Genomic DNA, 21,285 nt, shown 5'->3' with positions numbered 1-21,285 from the left:
TTTTCTTCCCTTAGTAGATAAAACAACTGTCGTATTTATTTTTTGGTCGGGCGGTAAGGTCATGATCGGTGAGCAGTAATTTCAAGGTCCCTAGAGGGTGGCGGGCATCCCGGCCATATGCTCTAGCGGGTAAGGGAAACTATAGGTATAGTAACGGTAGAAACATGCACATGGTGATATGCGGACCACTTATGATCAAAGTGCAACTATTGGGTTGAGGTAGCGAAGAGGAGAGGAGTAGATGGCATTGCTTGTCCTGAAAAGCGTGAGAAAAATGCTACTCTGTGGTTAGTAAAATATTATGAATGAGTATTGGATAAGAAAGCAGGTACTTGGCGAACTAGTGCAATGATTCATTTTTCCAATTTGTTATTGCAAGCATGTGTCACAAACATACAGAGGAGAAATCAAAAATGCCACAGCCTAAACATGGCTGTCATCATGGACGTCATTTAGCACTTTGCTACCCCTGGCGTAGCAATTGCAACCCCTTGCCTCGTAGGCAGTAGAACAAATTTAGTATTTTGTCGTGCAAAATAAGGTTTCCATTCCAAAGTCAGGAGCCTAAATTCACATATTGTGCCACAGAAATAATAAGCCTACTTTTAAAATGAGAACAATTACTCAAAAATGTAGGAGTACATTTACATTAGTAGATTTACTCACATGTAGGTTCACCGTTGTGAATAGGCACCATTGATTATCCGGTGTATCACAACATTACGCCTGTCAAATAACAGAATCTTAGTGAGGCCACTAGGGATAGAACTGTGAATGTAAACTTGCAAACATTATATGTACTCCAAGTTCGGCCGAGTAGACCGTTTGAAAATACTTATTATGTAAAAATGTTTCTTGTTTTTTGAGCTATATCTTTTAATCCATCCTTCATCTTGAAGAACTATCTGCAACAATAGCCTTTCTCTTTGTAACTGTATTTAGTTTTCAGATAAATTTTAGAAAACCGAATTACAGAGAAATGCGTACTTTTTACAGCTTCAACAGGCTGCTTTTGTTGGAACTTCCCCTCGGAGTTCTATATGGTTCCTGGGAAGTTTCTGGTAATAAGGGCCTAAGCCCGGGCATTTGGAGCTGCTCCTTGACATGAAAGTATGTAAGGCACCAATGGCGTATGGTGTCATGGTGGTATCCTTCTTAAAATACGGTTGGCACTTGAATGAGTGTTTTATCTGCTCTCACAAGGCACGCTTCTTTTGTTAAACTTGCATTTTTGTAAAATATTTAATCTATAGTACGATGTTTGACATCAATGATCTCAATTCCTGTTATGCAAGTGGATATAGGGTCATATGACACCACTTCCTTCGATATCATCCAAGTAAAAGATCATATGATGTCACTTCCAGTGATGTGATCTGGCTTCGGTTGGCACTTTAAGTAATCTACATCCATGGCAACCGCATGCTTGAAATAAGGTGGTTACATTTGAAAAAAATAAATATCCATCACCTATCATTTTAATAGAACTAAAAGGAAACTTCATACCAGGGAGGTCTACTTAATCCAGATTTAGAAACCCTTCTCAGTTTTAAAGTACATCTAAGAAAAATATAAATCTTAATGGCACATAGAAATGGTACTATTGGCTCTGAATTAAACGAAAGAGAGGTACCTGCATTACCTCAGACCCACGGACACAGCCTTTGCACACTCCAGGACTGGGCACTCAACTCGGGGCTTGTATCTTCCTCCTCCCGCCGCCGCTAACCACATCTTGGGGCCGCCGAGCGGAGGTGAGGAACTACGGCCCCCAGAATCCCAGGCGGGGAAAGGTGACGGACTACCGCCCGGAGGCGGATTTAAACATCAGAACCCTCGACAGAGCGGGCGTATTGACGAAAGAGGGGTACCTGCATTACCTCAGACCCACGGACACAGCCTTTGCACACTCCAGGACTGGGCACTCAACTCGGGCTTGTAGCTTCCTCCTCCCGCCGCCGCTAACCACATCATGCGGCCGCCGAGCGGAGGTAGGGAACTACGGCCCCCAGAATCCCAAGTGGGGAAAGGTGACGGACTTCCGCCCAGAGGCGGATATAAACATCAGAGCCCTCGCGTCGGGGGAGCGCCGGGCGAAGCCCAGGCCAAGGGCAGGCCCGTTTAACCCGTTAAAGACCGTGTAAGACTGTTACGACTGCGCACAAGGTCACTTCGCCGCGTACTGGCTTCGTCCCTCCCCTTCATGGCACATCTTGCGGTTGAAGACGGCTATATGAGACCGATGCAACCATTGGGTTACCTCTACTCAGAGGCCAAACTCACTGATCGCGACCCGTCTACAGTTGACTGTACAGTTTTAGCCTGGAAGCACTTGGCAGATGCCATTGGGGCGACTTTCCTTTACTCGCCACTCATGAACCTAGCGAATGACCCACGGCTTAGCATAACCTGCGAGGAAATAGGCCGTAAACTGATCGCAAGATTAGCAGTCCACACGTGGGGGGACCTATACTTCCAGGGCAGTTTCCGCACGTCAGCGCAATTCTTCAGAGATGAATCCCCCTCTGTCATGGATACATTCCTATACGTGCGTCTGAGGCAGGGAGTCAGGGTGGTCACCCCGGCCTTCCCGGACGAGCCGGATATAGTCCAACCCCTCCACCTGCTGCTCCAATCCGACACCAAAGTTTTTATGCTCTATAAACATACACAGGCTGCCTCATCCCCACCTTTCCTTCGAGCTAGGCAGGACTAGGACGCTGATCTAGGAGGTCCTATGTCGGATGACCAGTGGGAGGAAAGCTGTGCGCATACTACAGCGGTTACGGGAAACACGCGCCTCCGGCTGGTCCATTATAAGTTCCTGCACAGGCTCTATTACACTCCGGCCAAACTGCACCACTTTAACCTCCGGGATAACGACAGATGTTTACGCTGCAAGGCCGCGGGTGCGGACTTTCTCCATCTCAAGCGGTGGCTCTGTTCTGGGTGGAGGTCTTTAAGGCCCTGTCCGCAATGATTGATGTACATGTGTCACCCTGCCCGAAGATTGCGCTGCTGGGGCAGGCTTGCCCCGACCTGATAGCACATCGTACATTTTTTGCGCTCGGCCTTCTCCTGGCAAAACGCCATGTTGCATGCTGATGGGGTCGAGGACGAGCACCCAAGTTCGAAGAATGGCTTACCGTCATGACTACATGGCAAGACCAGTTGCACAACTACGCGGAATTACTCCCTCACAAGTCGAGGCCCAAGGACATATGGGGTCCGCTTACTGCATACCTTTAACGACTACAAGCGACTCTCAGTCGGAAGACGATGAAACAGAGCGTGAGACAGCTCCTCCAACACTAGCTGCAGCACCTCACCCCTAGGGTGATGTGCAGGATGTTTTCCTCTCCAATACACTTACCACACCTTCCGTAATTAACCCTGTCTATGCTCCTGCACACTGAGACCCCTGTCTTACCCTCCCAGACCAATGTAACTCATCTGCGTAGTTTGGGACCTGCATTCCACTCTCACCTGAGGGTCGCTCCCCCGCGGCAGTCCTAGTTTAATGACCCACCTAGCTGAATGGACGTGTGCCTTGGGACTAACTTGACATGCACGTTACACGTAGTAGTGTCCACTGCACCTAACCCGTTCCCATACTCCCTCTGTAGTTTATGATGCAGCAGGTGGGATGATTTACAGGGAAAAAAGCAGCCTGATATAGACCGCTTAGTTTGTCGGATTTTTTGGTTAAGGTTTTGTTGATTTAGTTAAAGCTGAATGGGAAAAAAATGAATAAACTGTGAAACCTCAAGCATTCTATTTCCTATACTCATTGTTATTCCCACTATTTTGCAAATGCTTCCTTATGCAGCCCCCCATTAGCCTTTTTCGTGGCCGGCCCTGATGGGTTGTAGGCGGCTTGCTGTGTCAGTCTAACTTCCCCTTAAGGCAAAGTACATTATCAAGCCTATACTGAAGCTGCTGGCCTGATCGTTCAGGTTGTAGACGACAAAGCTGTGTAACCTCTACTGGTCATAATAAAGGTTTAAAAAAAAAAAAGACCGGGTAAGACTGGACTGGGCCTCCTTATTAACTCTTCAATATTCAGACTCAGCCCTTTGTAATAATATTGTTTGACTATGTGCTATATCTATCTTTCATACATTACTGCTGGCAAGAGGGGTCCCCTTGTTACGAGAGGGCTTCCATTTCCTTACAAATATATGCCGTTGTTACCCTATTGTATATATACACCTTTTTATTATAACACACGCTGACTTCCGTCATTAATTATGACTTCTAGAGGGAGCAGGAGCAAAACGGCACATGGTGCAGCCCAGATCACAGGCCCACTAGATCAATTCATTACGAGGGCCAATGAATCTATAGATCAGGGCATCATCCTCTTCGAACGAAGGGTATCACAAGACCTAGCCCTAGCAAGAAGGTCCTCAATGGGCCCCTTGGCATCAGCTAGAACCCCAACCCAGCCAGGAGCAAACGGACCATTGTTGTTGGAAACCCCAGCAGATATCCATAGTATGCCTAATATGGTAGACCTATCTGCATCCCAACTGTCGATGGACTCATAGTTAAGGGAAGATCTAGAGAAAACCCCAGACCTAACTATGAGTCCAACCCAAGTAGAACCCCCTAAAAAGCAGGAAATGGGGAGGAGGGAGGGAGCCATACCAAAACAAAGGACCAATAAGAAAAAGAAAGAATCCAAACAACAATTTACCAAAGCCCCTTTAAAGAGCAAAAGGCATCAAATTACTCCACCAACACAAAGAGACCCAAATCCTATAAATACATCTACAATTAACCTCTCTCCAACGCCCGGAAACTTAGATGCTACGGGGGGGGGGGGGTTGCGTGTAAACTATGTGAAACAAATAAACAGTTGCTAGCTAGTTTTGGGGAGCTTCTTAAGACCCATCTACTACCAATGGAGCGAGGCCTAATGAAACACTCAGGGCCACCAGTAAAAACTAAAACATCAGTAAAGGCGCCCAATGTGCAAGAAAAAACAAATGTTGCTCAAGATAATACACAGATAAGATCTGATATCCCAAAAGTCCCTATTCAGGTAGAAAAACAGAAGCCAATGTTACCCAAGTCGCCAGTACCACAACCTGATGGAGATAAAAAAAAAAGGGCGGGAGGGTCAGGCGTACCATTGATCTCCCACCCGAAGCAAGCCCATTAAAGTGAACCTTACCGGGGTTCCAGAGCTCTCTGAAAATGTGAAAGAATCCACCTGGTCCCTAAAAAATAAAGTACAGCAATGGCTTAGTACAAATAGACCGCTCCCCCGCTACCGCAGCAGCAGAATTTCTATGGTGCGTAGGGTACCCTGGATCGGAGAAGTAAAGAAAAGAACACAGGGGGATTGTGTTATCATACATTTTGATGACCCAGATACAGTTGATTATATCTGCTCGTGGCCAACCTTGGCAAAAAAAGAAGGAATTGACACAAATCATCTATCCTTCTTTTATCCCCCGACATATGTTTATGATCAAGGACCCCTGTATAATTGGAATCAAGGCTCTGACTGGAATTGGAGTCAAGTAGACCACTGGAACAGGAGAAGGGATTGGGAGGCTCGGTTATGGAACCCACAAAGAGATCAATCCCACATGGAGGGATGGAGGGGCATACCAACCAGCAATCAATTTAATTGTTTAGAAATTGTGGACTGACCATTACCAAGCTTAGTATCAAGTGATACAGGTGCTATAAACCCCAGGACGCTTGTAGTTCATGGGGGAACCTATAAGCAAACTAACGAGAGGGATCACCATTCATCTAAACATATACTAGGAAATAATATCTCTGATCTGCTTATTGATCAAGCACCCCCCAGCTCACCCCCATTAGTAGTAAGCAACGTACCTGGGAGGACTGATGTTCTAACTTCTGACAGGGGAGACGAGCAAGCTTTACTGGATGGTAACTCAAACAATTCTGTAGTCCAAGGGGCTAGTGCAGGAAATAACAGGAGTATATCCCAGCCAAGAATGGAGTTAACTCAAACAGACCCAAGGGATAGTCTGGCTATTGTAACTTGGAATATCGCAGGACTTTCTAAGAAAGCTGCAGACCCAACCTTTCTGACCTTTGTTAATAATTTCGATCTAATATGTCTCCAAGAGTGTTGGGATCAGGAGGCAACCCATTTAGACGGTTTGAGTACTAACTTCACCCCGGCTTTACAGACTGGTAGAGGTAGGGGCTCAGGTGGTCTCTGCATGTATGTTTCAAATATGGCAAATATGACAGTAGAGAGATTAGATCTTGAGCGGGATAAGAATAAAAATAAAAACAATAAAATTAGGCACTCAATCCAGGTATTCACTGGGAAAGGGATAGGGACCCAGAGCTTCCAGCTGATTAACTTATATAACAATATTGTGAGGGATGATCGAACAGAATATATGGATGAGCTATCACACGCCCTGAGCTGGGGTGTTGGAAGGGACAAAGTGGAAAGATGTGCTATATTGGTGGGCGACTTTAATTGCCATTTATGCCCCCATAGTGGACTGAATGTTTGTGGCATAACAAGCCTTAAAGGCAAACCAAGCACACATTTTGAACACACTCATTTTGGAAATTTAATGAACAAATTAATGCACGACTGGGACTTAGGCTTTGTTAACGAGCTCAGTGAGCCAATGGCCAATTTTCAATCCACTTTCCACGGACGGGGGACAAGCTCCCTAATCGACTTTATGTTGATGTCCAATAGCCACTATCGAAGTGCTATGGCTTTTAAAACTGAGGACATCGCTATGAGCGATCATTACCCGATCAGTGCAAAATTTGATGCAGGTCCTAGGGTCAGTCAGACATCGGATTTGACGGAAACTTTATACTGTCATTCGATTTCTCTGGCACGTACAAATGGATATTCTATAAAGTGGTCTAAGGTCAACCCCGAAAATTTTTTGAAAGATCTGATTAAGGAGGATCTCGACCAATTTATGATATGCCTCGAAGAACCTCTCAACCCATGTATAGTAAAAACGGCCTTCGGCAAAATAGCATCCACAATTAAGAAAAAATTGACAAGGAAGCAAAGAGACGATGATAGGAATAAGATGCTGGGTTGTTTTAACTCTGAATGTTCTAAAGCCCATAACATCCTTAAAGATACATTAAAAAGGGTACCCAAAGACTTAATAGAAATTAGAGCTGCCCGATGGGCATATAAACATTCAATTAAGAAGCGAAAAAGGGAATTGAAAGATGCTGCCTGGGAGGCGTTATTAAAAGCTAGCACCTTGAGGGATAATACGGCCTTTTGGAGAGAAGTGAATGCTCCCTTTTTTATAGAGTGGAAGACAGACCTTTTAGAGATTGCCATAACAGAGGATGTCTGGATTAGTCACTTTACAGATTTATATAAAAAAAGATGACTTAGATGAACCAAATAATCCTGACCCTTGGCTGATAAATGAGACTGACTTGCAGAGACCCTCAGTAGATACATTCACCTGATTAATCTGGATGTAGATTACCCCAAAATCAATGGAACGGCAGTGCCCATCTTACTTTATGCAGACGATGCTGTCATAATGTCAAGAACACAGCTAGGTCTGCAGAAAGCTCTAACTGGTTTTTCCTCATTTATGGGCTCAAGAGGACTTAGGATAAATGTGGGAAAAACCTTTACTATGTGTTGTACATCGAAAAACAAAGATTGTAATACATTTTTAAATCAAACAAAGATAAGCTTGACAAAGACCTTTACCTTTTTGGGCATTATTTTTAATAGTAGGGGATCAAGGAGCACAGCCATCAACATACGCAATCTGGCTTTCTCTCGAGAAATAGGCGCGGTAAAGAAATTTGCGAAAAAATTGGGCGGAAAGCCGGTCCAGATTCTGCACAACATCTATGCAGCGAAATGCGTTTCTACCGCGACCTATGGTGCAGGAATCTGGGGAATGGCAGATTGTCGAGAGATCCGAATTAACGAGAACACTTTTCTGAGATATTTATTAGCAGTGCCCAGATCCATTTCCACCACTATTTGCCACAAGGAACTTGCTCGGGTCCATGTCACTAATGTAATCAAGATAAGTCCAATAATGCTTTGGCACAAGATATGGACCTCAAGTGAAACAGTGTTTAGCAGGGACGTTATTAGAGACTGCATGAACTAGGCAGCCTCTAGAAATATAGTGTGGCTTTCTTATGTTGGTAAATGTTTAACATCCATAGGTCATCCGGAATTGTTTGAAAATCCTATTTCCTGTTCTCTAATCTCAAAGAAGGCTCTCAAAGAATGCTGTTTAGGTTTGTTGGAAGATAGGCGATCTTATCTAGAGGGAAATAAGCAAAGTATTACCCACCATCGCCTATTGTTGCATGGATTAGGTTTACAACCATACCTATCACCACTACACTCTAGTTACACTAGATTATTATTAACCAGGATGAGAACTAACTGCTTTTTCAGACTGATATCATTTCCTATTGTAAACAATTGGTCTGTCAAATTAATCAACTGCCAGTGTGACGATACTTCAAACCAGTAAAATATTCACTGTATTCTATTTTGTAAATATTTTGAATGGGGAAGAAAGAGACACCTGGTCCCGTTGTTAAAAATGTGGGGACTAAGGCAATGCAGACCAGCCTTGATCAAATTGTATATGCTACAAGATGAAGTCACTGTGGTAGCAGTATCTAATTTCCTGAAGTACGTAGTAAAATGTAGAGCCTCAATGGATTGAACATTTTAACTTATTATACATTATATATATTATTTTCTGGACTTACCTTTTTATAGGTTTTTATCAAACTATATAAATTTTAAACGTACGCATAATGTACTAATGTAAGGAAATGTTTTTAAATTGTATTTAAAATGTGCTTTTGTGGTTTTTTATATCAAAAATTGAATAAAGCTATCTTTGAATTGAATTGAATTGACATCAATGATCTCAATTCCTGTTATGCCAGTGGATATAGGGTCATATGACACCACTTCCTTCGGTATCATCTAAGTAAAAGATCATATGATGTCCCTTCCTGTGATGTGATCTGGCCTCTGTTGGCACTTTAAGTAATCTACATCCATGGCAACCGCATGCTTGAAATAAGGTGGTTACATTTGAAAAAAATTAAAAACCATCACCTATCATTTTAACAGAACTAAAAGGAAACTTCATACCAGGGAGGTCTACTTAATCCAGATTTAGAAACCCTTCTCAGTTTTAAAGTACATCTAAGAAAAATATAATTCTTAATGGCACATAGAAATGGTACTATTGGCTCTGAATTAAATGTAACATTTAAAAATTAAATTTTTAAATTTATGGAATATAAATTAAAAATCCCCATCAAATAATGATCTTATTCGCCCAGACGCTGAAATTGACTTTTAGCAAGATGTTCACATCTGGAAAAATGGTGCCACTCAGTTTAAGAAACCAGTGACTGAAGTGGACATTCCCATTGCTAGATGCAGAAAGCTGTGGTGAGTGGAAGCAAAATGTGAAGGTAAGTTGAATGAAAGAGGCTGGCCAACATACCAACATACAGGAGCATGGATTCGAACATGTGATCCATATGTGTTTGTACTTTGCATAGTTTTGGCTTGCTATTGAAACGAAATAATCTGAGAAGTTGATGATTAAGGTCATGAAACAGGATCTGTTGTACAGCCCTCTGATACCCAAGGGTCGTGTTTATGCTTTATAAAACTCTAAGAATACATAAATGCATGAAAATATGTATTTATTTCTGATTGTTTGTTACATGAGGCAGACAAAAAAATCTAACACGTTGTCTATTAAACTTAAAAAGTGAAAACAAAAAGCCACAGCTTCAGTACAAGCCAAAACATTTGAAAACGTTACAATGATTAACGACCTAACGACAAGGTGGACTTACTGTCCCACCTGCTGTACCTCCTGCAAACTCCACTGTTTATATCTTTGAGCAATAAAGGATACCAGCTGGCTCTTTGAGGAACCCGGGTCGTTCTATGAAGGGACACTATTCAGAATAATCTATTTTCAACATGTGGAGCTGTGAAACAAGGGGACATAGCTACACAGAGGGAATTGTTAAATCAACTAAAGTGTAGATATTATTTACATCAATGTGCTTTAATAAGTGGAAAAGTTTCAAGAGAGAGTCGATCACAAACATGCCAGAGCTCTGAAAAATAATAAAAAAATTAAATAAATACAAACGCCACTAAATAAACACAGTGTCATTTTTTAGCAAATAAATTCAATGGGATGTTGAAGCCAGCACTATCAATAGGCAATCTATCAATCAATCATTGTTTTTATTATAATACAAAAAACCGGAATGGGAAGTTGAAGGGCCATATTTAGGCTTTGGCAGGATGTCTTCCTGCCCTGCCAAACATGTGGCTCCCCGCTCTATTTAAAGTTGGGGAAACCACTGTATTACCGTCGACTGAGCACACTATTGCTTGCACCCCAGTCACTGGGACACAGTAACAGGCAATCCACCCTTTTGATGGTGAGACTACCGTTAATCTTTTTTTCAGGCTGACCTGGCATTGTGCCTTATAAAAATCGTTTCACAGGCAGTGCCTCTCCGAAAATCCAAAGTGGAAAGGTGGATGTTGGGTACTGAAGACATTCTGAAGGTGGCATGAGTTTAGCAAAGGTCTTTGGCATACTGGGGCTAAGATCTCTAATAAATCACTCTGGTAAGTAAAGAATGTTCGATGGCACACATGAAACCACATCCTGGATGAAACAAATATAGCATTGGTGCGAGGACCCCGCACCTTCTCACAATGATGAGACCTGCCATAATAACAAGAGGTTGAGAGGCAGCAGGATATTAAGTGGTCTAAGTTGTTGGAGGATCGGAATGCTTTTGGAAAGGCTCATTGCATGGCTTGTGGGCAGTGGAGTGTTCACCACTGTTTTATCACTGCCCCTTAAATGGCTATTACATGCGGAGTCATTTACTGCAAATCTCCACCCTGGCAGCCCAGGACGGTTTATAACAAGGGTTTAAATGCCCAAACACGTTTAGTGCACATAGGGTATTATTATCTCACAAATTTGATGGCAAGACCGGAGGCTTGTATTATGCCTTCCTATCTTGCATTTATTATAACAGCAGCCAAGATAAGTGTAAAACTACAGTTCCCAGGGGCCCAGGGAAACAACCTGGTCAATGGGAATGAAGGAAAAACTGGATCACATATCCTTTGGTAACCCAGTAACTTCACATCTGTCTGCGTAGCTTCCTCTTTTCTTGCTGCTCACAGTCAGTTAAGTGACTCATCTTTTGCTCTCAGATTTAATGTCTTTTATGATGTTTAATACAGTGCCTTAATAGTTGTTCATTGACTTAGTCCCACTTGTATTTGTTGCTCTTATACTTTCAGTCTTCCTACTCTGACACGCTGCCTGGCGTTTTCGCTCCCCCCCCGCGGGCTTTACGGCGGTGGTTGCGGCAGTTGTGCACTTGCTTCCCTTGACCTCCGCTTTACTCTCGGTCGGTGTAGCGTTGAGCAGAGCTTTCTGCTGACAAACTGTGGAGCCTTTTGCGTGCTGTCTGCTAGAGCCATTTTTTCCTGCTTCGGACTCTTTGTCCGATTCTCGGAGCTCTGAGGTGCTCCTATCTTTTAAACACGCCCCAGGGAGTGTTTTCCCTTGCCGCTCCTCCCTCCTGCCTAACTGTTAACCCCTTCCTTCCTCCTGTCTCTGCAGTGGGTGCAAAATGGAAACAGATAGCTCTTCAGAGTCGGGGCATATTAATGAGGAAGGCAAAGCCTTTAAGAAGGATTTAAACAAATGTATTATTACCCCAGTGGAAAATGCTGTGGAGGTGTCAATGAGACACATGTCCAAGGGAATGGAAAACTCCATGTTGATCCTCTTGTCCAAGGCTCTGGCCCAGTCTGCGGGGTAAAGGAGACATAAACAGCTGGGTTCCTCTGCTGCGTTGCTTGCTAAAAAATCTGTGTCACGGCTGATTGGTGAGGTTTTCTCGCACTTGACTGAGGACCAAGTGCCTCCCAGGCCTCCAGTTCAGCAGGGGATTTTAGGTACCGAGGGAAAGTGTAAACTTAAAGCGAAGCACGCACAGCCACCCCAAATATTGGTAATTACTTCTATTCTGGACACTGACGACGTCATGCAAGACGCAGATTATCTTTTTGATCTATTTGATGTCTCTGACCCTCCTTCCCCCCTTCAAATAATCCAAAACTTATTCTTTTGCCTTTGACCCAGTTTTTGACTCAGAATGAGTTCCTTTGTTTGATCCTACTTCAATCCGACATCCTAATTCTACTGAATGGCTACCCTCTTCTCATGCTGGGGAGTACATTTCGGCCAGGTTGTAACTGCCTTTGGAGACCTCTGTCAGGTCTTGACTTAAGTCCGAATGTCCCAAGCCATCTTTACCGGAAAAAGTTACCACAGTGCCCACTATTGATCAGCTCTTGCTGACCTTCTTTTCTAAATTTGGCAAAGATCCTCGCAAGGGGGTGGACAAAACCTGGTCCACTTGCCAGGATAAACTTCTTGACGTTGTGGGCCCTTTGGCACGCATTTTTGACATGGCTGAAACTGCTCGCTTAGAGGGTACGGACCTGTCGGCGGAGGACGTCTCCATGTGGGTACAGCGAGCCTTTTGTTTACTTGGAAATGCCAATGCTGCCATTACTCACGAACGTCGTAAAGGCCTTTTGATCAAATTAGACCCAAAATTAGCCAATTTAGCTCCTCAAGACCCCGGCAGCAATGCTAATGGTCTCCTCTTCTGCGACTCTTTGGTTAAGGACCTGAGCAGATTTGTGTCCACCTTTGCATCCTTGGATAAGGCACAACAGTCCATTAAAAAGGTCTTTCCGTCCTGGGTTTTTGGACGGGCCAGCAGAGGTAGGGGTCGCTCTTCCGGCCATTCCTACAATAAGCAAGGCTCCATAGGATCCTTCAACAACTCTTCACAGGAATACAAACCCCAGTTCTACCCTCAGCGGGGTAGAGGCTTCCAAGGTCGAGGACAGAAGAACTACAGCAACAATTACACCAACCAACAAGGTATGTTTTTCCCCTCCTCTCCATGTAGGAGGACATTTAAAACTGTTTATTTCAAAGTGGCAAACTGTCAGCGCAGACCTTTGGGTTCTCAGTACCGTCCAAGGCTATCTTATAGAGCTCTATTCGCCGCCTTTCCAAAAAGTCTTTCCACCTCCTCTAGTTTTTTCAAACAAGATGTCTCTTCTAATTTCGTCAGAAATTCAGTCCCTCCTTTGCAAACAAGCTATTCAGGTCGCTCCTTTCGATCCTTCTGGGTTCCTAAGTTCCATCTTCCTTGTGCAGAAAAAGAACAAGAAACTGCGACCAGTGATCAACCTAAAATGGTTCAATCAGTTCATGGTGTACCATCACTTTATTGACATACCAAAGGCATACTTCTCAGATTCATTCTTACAGGCAGGCGAACCCTAAATTAACCTCTGCTCACCCTCTGGTAGCCTGGCACTGAGCAGTCAAGCTAAATGTTATGGCACTGAGTAAAGTATTTGTGCAACACTTCAAACAGTAAAACAGTGAAAACACCACGCAAAAAGATGCCACACAGGTTAGAAAAATAGGTCTGACTTTAATAAATAAAGCACAATCAAACCAACAAAATCCAATTAGCAGAACCGCACTAGTGATTTTTAAAGTTTATAGTGAAAAAAAGCTCAAAAAAACTCAGAGCACAATTTGGGATATCTGGTTGCACAAGACTGGGACAAAATCACAAGCTCATGCTGATGGAGCGCAGGCTGACAAAAGGGACCATGTAAATCTGCTGAACAGAGTACCTTAAATCCTGGTTGTGGAGAGTTGCGTGGATCCGCATCGAAGATTTGTCATGCTGAGCTGAGATGATGCATTGGTTCTAGGATGCAGTGGGGCTGCGGTGCGAGGTCCTGTTGGATCTAATGGACTTGGCTTGCAATATGAAGTCTGGTGTTGAGGATGCAATGCAAAGAAGAGGCGATGCGTCGAGTTCGGTGAGCGCTCAAGCAGCGATACAGAGTTTTGGCATTGTCATTATTCAGTAGATTTGTAGAGTGCTTCTTGTCACCCATGAGGTTATCCAGATGCTGGCAGGGTCAAGATGATTAGTCAAATAGCCAAGTCTTTCAGAACTCTGGAAGAGATGGGGAGGTCTGTAGATGAATGAGTAGCTCATCCCTTGTCTGCGGTGCTAGGCAGGATAAGGTGCAACCTCCACATCTGCTACATTGGATGCGGAGAGTGGAGATTAGAGAAAGGAACGCAGACAGAGGTGTCCTTTTGGCTGATGGAAGTTCAGGCAGTGGTTCAAGTACGCAGTTGTGTAGGGCCTTGTAGGCCTGGGTCAGGAGCCTAAACTGGTATTAATTCTGTACAGAGAGACAGTGGGTTTCCTGAGGTAGAGGGTGATGTGTGTCCATCTAGGGAGATTCAGGATGATTCTGGCTGTGGTGTTCTGTATGGTCTGTAGTTTTCGGAGAAGACAAGCTGTGATCCCTGCATTGAGAGTGTTTCCATAGTCCAGTCAGCAGTAGATGTGGGCCAGGATGATGGTGGGTCTTGAGTTTTGGGATAGCCATTTGAATATCTTATAGCATGCAGAGGATGAAGAAGCAGGAGTTGACCTAAGTCATCACTGTAGGCCAGGTGCCAAGAATGACCCCTAGCTTGCTAGCAAGTTCAGTGGGGATAAGAGTAAGTCTGAGCTCTGAGGGCCACAAAGATGCATCTGAGAGCTTTTGCTTTAAAAAATCAGTACCCCTCTATTGTCCATGTTGAGCTTCAGGCAGTTGTCCTTCATTCAATTAGTGATGTCTGTCAAGCAGTTTCTGAAGTTGGTTTTGGCGTTGGTAATGTCTTGGGAGAGGGTTTGTGTTGTTTGCATAGGATATGCTGTTGAGTCCGTAGGTTTTAGCGATCCTGGCCAGAGATATCATTTAAGTGTTGAAGAGGATGGGGCTGAGGAGGAGGCAGAAGAGAATCTTTGGGGTACTCCATATATGATTTCCTTGTGTTCAGAGTAGAAGGGGGAAGATTAATTTTTTGCACACTTCAAGTGAGGAAAGGGGCGATCCACCTGAGAGCGACTCCTTGGATGTGTATATTGTGCCTTGTGATGAGTGTGGGGTGGGATCCCGTAATGAAGGCTGCCAAAAGTTCTAGGAGGATCAGAGCTGCAGTTTTTCCTCAGTGCTGTGGTGTTGTGGAATCCGAATTGGGAGGTGTCAAGTAGGAAGTTCTATTCCAGAAGTGAGGAGAGTCCTTAGTTGATGAACTTTTTAATACTTTGGCCGGAAACAGGAGCAGGGAGATTGGTTGGTAGTTGTTAAGTTCGCTGGAGTCTGCAGATGGTTTCCTTAGTAAGGTGTTGACCTCTGCATGTTTCCAGTCCTCACCACCATGTGTTGAACATGGTGGTGAGTGCAAGACTGATTCTGGCAAGGTTGAAGATGTGGTGAGGGCATGGGTCGGTTGGCGCCCGAGTGGACTGAGTTAATGATGGAGTGGTGTCCTGTGGTGTGGTGTCGGTTAGTCGGAAGTCTGTGGTGGTAGGGTGTTGTTGTTTAAAGAACTTGATGGGGAATTGGGTTGCAGAATTCTTCGACGATGTTGAAGAGTTCTTTGCTGTTATTGGAGATTGTTTTGATGTGTGCGACGAATACCTTTTTCTTCTATTCTGTCAGCTGTCTGTGGTAGAGGTTGGAGGCTGGCTTGAAGGTGGTCTTGTATGTTTTGTCCTTGGTGATGCGCCATCTCCTTTACCGTTGTTTACAGTGTTGTTTAGTAGTTCAGAGGTCTTCGATATACCAGCTAGCCTGCTTGATAGATCTTCTGTGAGTGTTATTGCTTATTGGAGCGACGCTGTTGGTGCAGTTGATGATTCAGTTGTCGAAGTTTCTGATGATCAGGTGTAGGTTGCTGGAGGAGGTGAGGAGGGTCTAGTTGAGGGCATTGATCTATATGTCCTTTAAAAATTTGCTCCAGCTGTAGTGGGAGGCATTGGGCATACTGGGGCCAGTGGGCCGTGAGCTGGTGATGTTGGGGTGGATGAAGGAGTGGTCGGTCCAGGCGAGTTCCATGGCTGTACCTGATGCGGTCACCGGAGGTGACGTTGACTTCTAGTGTATGGCCTGCAGTCAACATGGGTCGTGGATGAGTTGGATGAGTCTGATGTTGTTCATGCTATAGAAGAGGTTGGTAGTGTTGATGTCCTTGTGGTCATTGAGATGGAAGTTGAAGTTGCAGTGGAAAATGTAGTTGTGGGAATCAATGGCGATGGGTGTGATGACGTTGACAACGCAGTTGAGGAAGGCTGGACATGGTCTTGGAGGATGGTAGGCAAGGTGCAGAAGTGGGTCTCAGTGGGGTAGAAGATACTGGGTGTGAGGGTGGAGATGAGGTCCCAGTTCTTGATAATGTGTTTGCTTACTGAGCGTGTGTTAAGAAGGGTGTTCATGAGTAAGCGTTATTGTTCAGGTGGTGTTTGTGTGTGTTTGAGGTGGGACTAATTAGTGAGCTAGTGTGTGTCATTGGCAGGTGTAGTGGCAGTGGGTGCAGGTAAAAGCTGTTACCTTGGAGCATGGGTCAGTGCAGTGGCAGCTTTTATTGTGGCATCCAGGGTTAAAGATGTAGGGATTGGTGGTGATGTATCTGCCAGAGGTGAGAGGGTCAGAGGTTGGGTCGCTGGACATGTTCCAGGTATGGATTAGCGCAGATGAGCTTGCCTTTAATTGTGGGTTTATATAGCGCTAGAATCGACTCCCGGAGGAGTATCTCCACGCTTCGACTGCTGGGGAACCCATCCTGGCTCACCCTGAGAGATGGTCCCTAATGGGTATCTCTAAGGTGCGACCAAGCATCCCCGGCGGTCTGGGGGGCCGTTGTGAAGATGAGGCAAGCTAATGCCCAGAGTTGCTGTCCCTGACTGGAGTAGGCACCAAGGCGAGAATTATCAAGCCCGCTGACCCTGGTCCACGACCCTGCCGCGCCGGGAATCGAACCCTGGTCCCGGGACGTCCTCTGCTTACGGGTCTGCCGTCTCTAACCAGTGAGCCACACCACTCCTTTGGAGTGCTTTCGGCTCAACTCCACTGCACGGTTGCATTGTGGTCTGCATTAAATAGGTCCTGTGTTGGGAGGGGCCTTTGTTGGCAGGAAGAATGGTGAGCGGGAAAACCCAGGCAGTGGTGGTGTCACTGGATCAGGCTGGAACAAGCAGGAACTGGAGGCCACAGGAAAGTGACAAGCTAGGTGCCTAAGTGCCTTCTAGTGAGGTTGTCCTGCAGCCTGCCTTAAGTTGCTCAGGGATGGGCAGGGCAACTACTGGCAGGAAGAACAATATGTGAGTAAACCCTGCAGTGTCACTGGATCAGGCTGGAACAAGCAGGAAAGGGAGGCTGAAAATCGATGAGAGATGCGTAGGGCGGCGCCTGAGGAAGTTGCATGCAACAGCAGTTCCAAAGGTGATGCGTCGGTCCCAAAAATACAGCAGGTCCTATCCACACAGCACCAGTTATGCATCAGTCTTGCTTGTGGATGTGCCACTCAACAAAAGAGATGCATTGGTTTTGCTCGGTAAAGGATCTCTCAGCAGAGAAGATGTGTCAGTTCCACTAGCAAGCACCTTAGGCCCACTTCCAAGGGATAGACTTGCAGATGGCAGAGTCCAGGTGCCAGGGTTGGAAGCCTGTTATGCCCCAGAGGCTTCAGATCAGGAGGCCAGCCAACTAGTCCTTGGAGCCAGTTTGGATTCTAGGGTCAAGAGATGCAGGTCCAGTCCTTCTCACCCAGGCAAGAGGGCAGCAGGCAGCAGATCAGTACAGTAAAGCAGGAGTCTAGCAGAAAGCAGTCCAGCAGAGTGGCTGCCCTTAAGTAGCACATCAGTCCTTCTTCCTGGCAGAGTATCCACATGTCCACAAGTGTGCTAAAGTGGTATACACAGTAGTGCTTATACCCAGTAGTGCCTTTGATGTGGGGGGACTATAAAGACATTCCTTTGAAGTGCACATATGTCCCTCCTTCCTGTCCTGACTCCAGCCTCACTATAAGGGGGTATGCCCTTTGTATGAAAACAGAACACACCCTATTCATGTGTAAGTGGGGCTGCGCCCAGCTCCTCCCTTCCATCCTGTCATTGATGGCCCATTGAGATGCACCTAAGCTCCCATTGTGTGTGGCTGTTTAGGAGGAAAGTATAAAGCCCCACTGCCAACTACACTCATGTAATCACAGACAGGCTACAGGTAAAAAATGGCTAAAGCAGGAAGATGCCAACTTTCTAATGGCAACTTTCTAAAAGTTGCATTTCCAGAATTACAGTTTAACATCTGACTTCACCATTAAGCATGGGCGGAAAATCCGTTCCGCTCGCAAATTTTGCGGATTTTCGGTAAATTCGCAATCCGCGAACGCTTGCGAATTTACCGAAAATCCGCAAATTTGCACGCAGCGGATTTTTTTTTCTTGGTGATACAATTTTGCGGCGTGCGGTGTAAGTTCGCAATTGCGAACATGTAGGTGCGGCGGGCAGCAACAATCTCGCACTCGCGAAATTACAAAAATTGCAATTCTGCACAAGAAATCCACTAGCAAGCAGCAGAGACCTTCTGAAAATGATGATTTTTATCAGAATAACTCCTCAGGTTGACATTTGCCTGCACTTTTTTGGATTTGAGGCCTTTTGAATTTCTTTGGATCACTTTTGGATTAGAAATCAACTTTCACAAGTAAGCTTGTTTGGGGCATTACAGTTGCTGTAATGCTGTTCTGCAGAAAAACGAGTTTTGCAAAAGTGAAAGCATTCAGCAGGTTCAAAAGTTCAAACTCATCATTAGTAACAATTCCCTGTAGTGCTTCCTGACTGGGGCCCCTCCAGAGTTCAGTTGCTAGTTGCAACAATTGTATGACCCTGCTCTGACCCTCACAGCAGGCTCTTAGAATAGCTAAAAGTAGGCCACAAAGGTCCTGGAAAAAAAATTGCACTGCAACAGAAAGCAAATTACAGATAAGGAAGCAGGTGCCAGACTGGAATTTTAAAACAGTGACACATTAATAAATCAACCCCAAATTAATTCATGTCAGTTGAAGCAGGGCAGGTGTGCTTTCTTTTTCCCCCCATAATCTACAGTGATGATGAACCAGAGGGTGGCATTGATGTACCAGAGGGTGGCATGGGTGAAACAGAGGGTGGCAGGGGAGAAACAGAGGGTGCTGGGAACCTGTGATGATGAACCAGACGTAGAAACAACATAATCGCGACCGTTGCGAGCCGACATGTAAGTTCGCAATTGCGAACTTGTACAAAACCCTCGCGAACTGGCAGAAATCCTTGCGAACACAAAAAAAATCCGCAAATTCGCGAGAATTCGCGGATTTTGCGGATTGCGAGTTCGCAAATTCGCAAAATTCGCGAACGCCAGATTCGCAAAATTCACTCATGCTTATTCACCATAGATATGGCTTTTAAATTGTTGTCCCAGAGACACCAGACTTGAAGGGTTATCTCTTCCCAATTGGAAATTGCACCTGTAAAGTGTACTCTGGTAATTCCAATGTTATCCTATTGCACAGACAGACCTTGCAGTCGTGAAAAAGATATTTGAAATGTTTTTACTACCAGGACATGTAAAACTGAAACATACATGTACTGCCTTTTAAACACATTGCATCCTGCCCTCTGGGTTGTCCAGGGTCTACTTCAGGGGTAACATATGTAGAAAAATGGAACGTTTAGTCCTGGGAAAAGTTTTACTTTTCCAAGTCCATGACAGAGTAAACTGCACACACAGGCTTTGCAATGCTTTGAAACATGGTTAAAGGGCTACTTAACTTGCTAGTACAGTGCTGCAGGCTCACTAGTAGCATTTAACTTACAGGCTCTGGGTACATGCTCTGATTTGCATATGGCTGGGTCCAAACTGGGGTGGCTTAGTGAGCAAAAGAATGACGATGGATTAAACTCAGATCTGTGACTGTGGGTGAGTGTCTGAAAAGTTTCAGCACTCTGTCCACCATCCTTTTGTGTTTGTTACATGCACTACCACTTTACTAGGGACTTATAAGTAAATTAAATTTGCCAATTGAGGGATGAACTAATATTTCCTTGTCTAGGTGACATTGAACAAGCACATAGCACTGGTTAGCAGTGATACAAATCACAGAAACCTACTACCAGCAAAAAATTATGTCAGAAAGGTGAGGAGGAAGGCTATAAAGTGGGAAGGAGACCATCCTAAGGCAGTCAGGTCTAATAGGTGCACACTCCATTCTAACACAATTACAGAATTGGCTCATTTAAAATTGCAGCAGTTTGAGAATCAAAATGTAAAGGAACAATAAGGAGATCTCTTTCTAGGACCTGACCATAAAAGTTGAAAATGGTCACTTACACACTACTTTATATCATAAACCAACCAAAAAGAATTCCCTCTTGGAATACAATAATTTTCATCCACATTCCTTGTGGGACTCACTGCCTTATAGCCAATACCTGCAAATTAAGTGAAACAGTAAACAGGAAACAAGATACTTTATCTAAGAATCTCCTGACACATGGCTACCCAAACACTTGGTGAAACATTTACTGAAGCAGGCATGGCACTGTCCTACAGACACCCTACTGACACTTTACACTCTTAATATGTAAGACCTGGCACCATTGGCGTGTGTCTCCCTTCCATTTTTCGCTTTTGTCTTCTCTGTGTTTGCTGGTGTTAGATGCTCTGGGCGCTGTGTCACTGCCATTCAGTGCCACCACGTGAATGCTCCCTATTGTAAATTGACTGTCTGAATTGGTATTCTCATAATTGGCTTATTTGGTTTACCTGTTAGTCCCTAGTATAGTGCGCCGTGCTTGCCCAGGGCTGGTAGACCGAATACTGCTGGTGGCCCTGCAGCACTGATTGGGACACCCACAGAAGCAGCTTGTAAAGTGTGTCCCAGACCTGCCATTGCAGAGTGTGAAGTAAACCCACTTCCCAGTCCCTAAACCTTCCCTTGGCATCATGTAAGGCACCCCTATGGCAGGGTGCATGTATGAGAAAGGTAGGAGATGCTTTGGTCTGTGTAGCATGTCCTTATAGTGAATTACACTCCATTTCGTTTTTCACTATTGGAAGGCTATCTGTTCCCTTAGGCCAGGTGAGGCAGTTGGAATATTACAATCTATAATCCTAATTTACCCAAGGAACATGATAGGAAAGTCAGATTTAGTATGCCTGGGCTCAGAATATTAAAATTCATCTCTTAGTGAAGATTATTTTTATATTCTGTGTTTGAAAATACCACTTTTAGAAAG

Source organism: Lissotriton vulgaris, chromosome 2_1, assembly GCF_964263255.1.
Source record: "Lissotriton vulgaris chromosome 2_1, aLisVul1.2, whole genome shotgun sequence".
Classification (NCBI taxonomy): Eukaryota; Metazoa; Chordata; class Amphibia; order Caudata; family Salamandridae; genus Lissotriton; species Lissotriton vulgaris.
The sequence above is the reverse complement of the archived record's forward strand: the minus strand, read 5'-3'. Positions refer to the sequence as shown.